We start from the raw sequence: 7,386 nt of genomic DNA, 5'->3' as shown, positions 1-7,386 counted from the left end.
TATATATACATATATATAAATATATTTATATAATATATATAATATATATATATATAATATACTTATATAATACATATAGTATATATAATATATATAATATATATAATATATGTAATATATAATATATATATATATATAATATATATAGATATAGATATATATTAGATATACATATTATATATATAATATATATAATATATATTATATATATAATATATATATAATATATATAGCATATATATAATATATAATATATATATATAATATATAAATAAGACATATATATAATATATATATATAATATATAAATAATAATACATATATATAATATATATAATATATCTAATATATATAGATGATATATATATGTAATATATATATACTATATATATTATATATATATATATATATATATATATATATATATATATACATACTCGAAATACATTTTAACATTGTTTTTCTTTAGGAATTATTTTATTGCCTAAGTTATCCTAGGAAATAGAACACGTCAATTGGAATTATCTTCAACTCATTATTTTCCTTAAATCCGTCGAATTTGATTCGGATTTTTCGTAGAATTATAAACACATATTTTTTAATATGAGAGATTTATGGCGAGTTTAAAGCATGTTTGTTCCAAAAATTAAGAGTGGCGTGTAAACAGATTAGAGGATTAGCAGAGAGTATCACTTCATATTCAGAATTCAAGCGTGGCAGATACAGTGTTGAAAATGACCCAAAATCAGCATCACTCTAAACATCAAAAACTACGGATAACTTTGACTTTATGGTACAAATAATCACACAAGACAGTCGAATATAATCCAATCAGATAGGAAAGAGTCATGTGATATTCATTGCGCGAGGAGAATACATTTTTCCTACACGTAGAAATATCAAATGTTTCTACAAGGGGGGACCCTCCCCTCTGTTAGCACATGAACAAAAACGGAGTAACAGCAGTCCGGACGTGTTTTACACTAGTAAATTTGATCTTTCTCGATTTACCAATTTAGATGAAAGCTAGTTTCATTTCTACTAACATGAAATCAAAGAGCGATAAAAGCAATAGAGGAATGCGCCAGTTCCGACTCCAAAGAACGTGCTTAATTCAAATGTAAAGGTTCTGGCATCTCTTTTCTAAGATTTCAGAGGTGCCACATAATCGAATACATTTATAAGGGCTACACACTGACTGATTGGCATTTTTCTGGACAACTGACACGTCCACAGGAAGTAATGAAAACAAAAGTGGGGATACCTACAAGATTAAATCACTTCAACCAAGGCAACGCAAACGTCCATACCTCAGTTTCTACCAGTGCATTAATTCACGATTGTGGATTCTAAATAATTGCTCGTCCACCTTATTATCCAGATCTGATCCTCAACAAAATGAAAAAATTTTGAGGGACGTGCAATGAGTAATGCCTCTGACCTACTTATAGTTGTCTGATCTAGCTGAAAATTTGTCCTGTGCAATGCTCTACAGGCTGTGTGGCAAATTACAGCTCTGAACTAATTGTGGTTTTTGTTTTACAGATGTTTGAACTGAGTGCGGTGTGAAATAGAGCCTGCTGGATGTCGAGCAGTGATCCGATTTTTGTATTTGAAAGGACGCACACCACAGGAGACTTTTGATGAAATGAAAGAAACTTATGGCGATAATGCCCCACCATAGGACCTTGTAAAACGCTGACATCGTGAATTCAAACATGGCCGAAAGTCTGTGGTAATAGCTCCCAGACCTAGTCGGTCCCTTCTTCCATTGATGAGGCATCTGTCCATCAAGTTGAGGCTGCCATTTTGGATGATCGGCGCATTACTATTCGCCAAATAGCCCAAGTGTCAATATTAGTACAGGATCTGTGGAAACTATCATTCATGACCATATCATATGCATAAGGATCCTGCCAGATAGATTCCCAAGTTGCTCACACCATTCCAGAAGCGAGAACGCGTCGAGTGCTCGAGGATCAATTTGGAGATGTGCCAAGAAAATGAGTTAATGTTTTTCAAAAGACTGATTACACGGGATAATACCTGGGTCCATTACTATGATCCTGAGACCAAAGCCCAGTCAATGCAGTGGAAGCACTTGGACTAACCACCTCCATAGAACGCAAGGGTGCAGCCCTCCGCTGGCAAGGCAATGCTCACAGTCTTCTAGGACCATGACGGAGTAGTGATGACAGATTTCCTGGCAAAATATACCGCAATTACAGGAGCCTATTATGATTCACTTTTGAGGAAAGTAAGGGAAGCTATCAAAATCAAGAGGCGGGGCAAGATCAGCAAAAGTACCCTCCTCCTGAAGGACAACTCTCCGGTCCACAAATCGCATGTCGCCATATCAGAAGCACAGGGGTTTGTTATTAAATTCTGCCCCATCCTCCCTACTCTCCTGATCTTGCACTCTTTGACTTTCACCTCTTCCCAGCCATGAAGATGTTTTTGAAAGGAAAGCGTTTCCCAGATGATGCAGCCTTGATTTCTGAAGTTGGGTCGTGGTTGGAGGACCAATTTGGGGTGTTCTACAAAAACAGTCTCCGGAGCTGCATTAAACGATGGGAAAAATGCATAACTCTGTGTGGTTCCTATGTAGAGAAAGACAAATAACTGTGCCAAGTTTCGTTACTCTACTCCTATGGGAAGTGGGTCAGGGACATTACTTATTGCACGCCCCTCGTATCGCTGATTGTCATTTCCAGTGCTGATGCTGTCATAGTTGTAATTGAACTGTTTCCCGAGTCTCAAACAGGGGGTTAGTATACACCATGATAAAAGCTTTGAATCACTTTGGAGAAAGTCTTCAGCCATAGAGTTAGACTAGGTTGAAAGATAAGTTATCCGAAACTCCTTACTGCTTTTAGTTTTTTAGGAGCTAAACATAACTATATCAACTTTCGTATATACTTTTATTTATTTCCCCGATTGTCGTTGCATTACTGAAATTTTCGCCATAATATCTAAAATTATGAAATTTAGTTTAATCTTAATACGTGTGCAATATTAACATTTCATTGTTTTAAATTTCGTCTCAGCAAGCTCCTATCTTTTTTTCTATGTGCCTTGAATACTTTCGTCCATGTGAATTAGGAATAATTTAAATAATTGTAGTCCAGAAATACCTCATTTATATTAATTTAAAATTTCTTGTCAGTCGCTATCTTAGCGTTTTTAAAAAGCTGTAAGCACTGTTGAAGTAAATACTAAAAGTTTACCCATAAATTTATACATTCGTATATTCATTTATGTGAGTAAATGAAGTATATATATATATATATATATATATATATATATATATATATATATATATATATATATATATATATATATATATAGTAGCATGGGTGCCAGGCGTTACCCGGGTGTTTAGAGGTGTGTTGAGCAAAACAAAGAAAAAAGTGGTAGTAGAGAGGCAGGCTCGAACCCGTACCGCGAAGAAGGAAAAGAACGGGATGAACGTGACGTCTTTGCTGTTACGACCACCCCCAAACCGGAAGCCACGTAGGTTTAAATTAAGGCTAGACAATCGAAAAGAGGCGATGACTTTCGAAAATATCGACGAAAAGAGCGGCCCCTCTCTGTAGAAAATTGTCCAGTTTAGTGTGAAGAAATTAATGTTTTCAGCCAAATGTTTTTGCTTTTTCGTCTGAAGGGTCGAGCTTCTAAACGATATTAATCTTGTGAAAATTCGTCGCCTCTGTCGAACATTGTAGGCAAACATGCAAACATACATACATAGATTTATATATTAGTAGATCAAATTTTCAACCCAAACCGATTCAAAAGCTTGCCCTTTCTCTGAATACGGTTTATGCAAAATTTCAAATGTTTAAACCAGAAACTGTCTGAGTCATTTGGTAGAAACCGCAGAGATCATTTTTGTTTTATTTGACCTCTATTATCACATCTTAATATTAATTTTTTTTGGCTCATAACAAGTTATTAAGTTAGATCCATGTCCAAGGAACCTATATCTGAAATTTTAAGTGTTTAAACCCAAAATTGGCGGAGGAGTTTGGTAGAGTTTCCAAATGGCAAATCGTTGAACTTTGTAGACCTTAACAGTATAATTTCTGGCGGAAAACTGATTACAAAGATTTTCCCAAATCTATATACCCTGTAAATCAAGTTTCGAGTCTGTAGACTGAAAATTGCAGAGTAATTGTGTAGGGAAATGTACACAGACAGATACACAGACAGAAAGACATTTTCACTTTTATATATATATATATATATATATATATATATATTTGTGTATATATATATATATATATATATATATATATATATATATATATACGCCTCTTTATATTTATGATGCGTACGTTTATTTATTCTTTTACTAGCAGGGCTACCCAGCGCTGCTCGGGACTGTATAAATAATGAAAAAATTGAAGTTGATTTTGAACATATTTGTAATTACTAGGATAGAGGAATTATTTATGTCTACGTATCATTGTCTATTTCGAGCAAAATAATATTTTACCTACCTTAAGACGGGTATTTCACATGTATAAAATAATTGTATCTTTCTTAGGACAGGTAAATTACCGCAAGTATCTGAAATAATTTTACCTTCTGGAGATAGGTAGTGTACAACACACATCTAAAATATGTTTACCTTCCCTCGGACGGGTAATTTATATACACATAGGAAACAATTTAAAATACTCTCGAAAGGTATTGTAAAACACATAAGAAATAATTCCTCTTCCCACCAAGGTTACCATCATTTTAAGAAAATCTAAATAATTTTTAGAAAATGGATCATTATGATTTCCAAATTAATATATAAATACATTGTCTTGGTTAGAATTAGGCAACCCTTGCTTCAGCATAAATGTCAACATTACTGGGCTTCTCCCTTCCTCACTGTGTCATTTTTAGAAGATGACACTGCAGGATTTTCAAATTAATGCATAAATACATTGATACAGTTAAGTAATTAGACAACCCTTGTTTCATTATCAAATTCCACATTACTGGGTTTTACTTTCTTTCACCACTACCGATAAGAATTTTTTGGGAAAAAAGACGTCATTGAAAATTCAGAAAAAATATGAATGACCCCCAACTTGCCCATTTCACCTTCACATAAGATATTTCTAGTGGCTTAATGCCTTGTGTCGAGCATTTTCCATAAAAAATTCTAGTGGGTTCTAATGCCTTACCTTAAGTGATTTCCTTAAGTATATATTTCAACCTGTCTTATCCAGTCTCAGGCGACGCCGGGTCTTCCGCTTCTCTACATGTCCACATATTTCCTTTAATCTCGAGTGACGGCATATCCTTTTGCTAGTATATATTTCTACCTGTCTCATTCAATTCCGGGTGACGACTTTTCTTCTACTAGTATATATTTCCACCACCCCACTGTCAAAAATATACATGCAATAAAGTAATGTTTTACTTGTAAACTTTTTCAGCCATTTCCGGGACTGACTTCATATCCTCGCGCCCCATTGTTAAAAGTATACATGACATAAAGTAATACTACAATTGTAAAATATTTCATCCATTTCGAGACCGTCTTCATATTCCAACACCATCTGTTAAAAATATGATATAAAGTAATGTTTAAATCGTAAACTGTTTCAACCATTTCCGGGACTGACTTAATATCCCCCATCCTACTGTTTAAAAAAATACATGTAATATAAAGTAATGTTTAAATCGCCAACTCTTTCAGCAATTTTCGCCCATAATTAATATAATATAATTAATAGTATGCATGAAATAAAGTAATGTTTAAATCGTAAACTGTTTCAACCATTTCCGGGATTGACTCCATACCCTCAACCGCACTGTTAAATATATATATATATATATATATATATATATATATATATATATAAAATAAATTAAGGTTTAAATTGTAAACTGTTTCAACCATTTCCGTGACTGACTCCATATTCCAGACACCACTTGTAAAATATGTGAAAACTTACTTCATATGCCACGCTCCACGGATAATGAGCAAGGTCAATGTTGCTTAACTGTTGTGATCTACATAAAGGATTTGGTATTCCTAAGTCGTCACCCATCTAATAATGACCAAGTTTAATATTGCTTAAGCTTGATGATATACATAAAGCATTTAGTATTTCCACGTAGTCACCCATCTGATAATGATCAAGCTCAATGTTGCTTAACTTTGATGCTGTACATAAAGCATTTGGTCTTCCCAAGTGGTGACCCATCTAATAATGATCAAACTGAATGTTGCTTAACTTTGATGATCTACATAATGCATTTGGTATTCCGAAGTAGTTACCTATCTGATAATGACGAGCTCATTGTTGCTTAACTTTGGTGATCTTAATAAAGCATTTGGTATTCCAAAGTAGTCACCCGTCTGATGATGATCAAGCTCAATGTTGCTTAACATTTGTTATCTACATGAAAGATTTGGAATTCCCAAGTTGTCACCGATCTGATAATAACCAAGTTCTAAACTTTGGTGATTTACGTAAAGCATTTGATAATCCTAAGAAGTCACCCATCAGATAATTGCCAAGTTCAATGTTGCTAAACTTTGGTGATTTACATAAAGGATTTGGTATCCCGAAGTAGTCACCCATCTAATAATGACCAAGCTCAATAGTGCTTAACTTTGGTTAACTACTTAAACATTTGGTATTCCCATGTAGTCACTCATATGATATTGACCAACTTCAACGTTTTTAATTTTGTTGATTTACATAAAGCATTTGGTAATCCCAAGTAGTCACCCATCTCATAATGACCAAGCTCAATAGGGCTTAACTTTGGTGATGTACATAAAGCAATTTGAATTCGCAAGTAGATACCTATCTGATGGTGACTAAGTTCAATGTTGCATAACTTTGGGGATCTACATAAAGCATTTGGTATTCCTAAGTAGTCGCCCATCTGATGATGACGATAATATTGCTTAATATAGCTTAACATTGGTTAGCTACTTAAACATTTGCTATTCTGAAGTAGTCACCAATCTGATAATGACCAAGCTCAATAATTCTTAACGTGAGGAGGAGATAATGCCTAGTAGAAAACTACTTGGTTCCTTGGTATTTTGGCTAAGATCAAACTGTAGTATCTGTTCTGACTCTGCGGTTTACTTTTGTTCTGACTTAGTGGAAAAGTTTTTTATGACTGAGAAAAATGTTTTTGTTCCTACCGTTTTTGAGGAGCTGGATTTCTTCCATATTAAAAATCCAAGTTGTTTATAACTCTGCACTCATAGGGAGGAAAGTAAAGAAAAAATACTACCAAAATGTACAGAATATTAAAACATAACCTACCCCCACCATATTAAGAATGGCTTTCTAAATAACCTTATTATTTCAGCACGGTTCGTAATTCGAATGTCATCTTTTTATTTATTTTATTGTC

The sequence above is a fragment of the Euprymna scolopes genome, chromosome 4, assembly GCF_053919585.1.
Source record: "Euprymna scolopes isolate OS-2025 chromosome 4, ASM5391958v1, whole genome shotgun sequence".
Taxonomy (NCBI): domain Eukaryota; kingdom Metazoa; phylum Mollusca; class Cephalopoda; order Sepiida; family Sepiolidae; genus Euprymna; species Euprymna scolopes.
Note: the sequence above shows the minus strand (reverse complement) of the source record.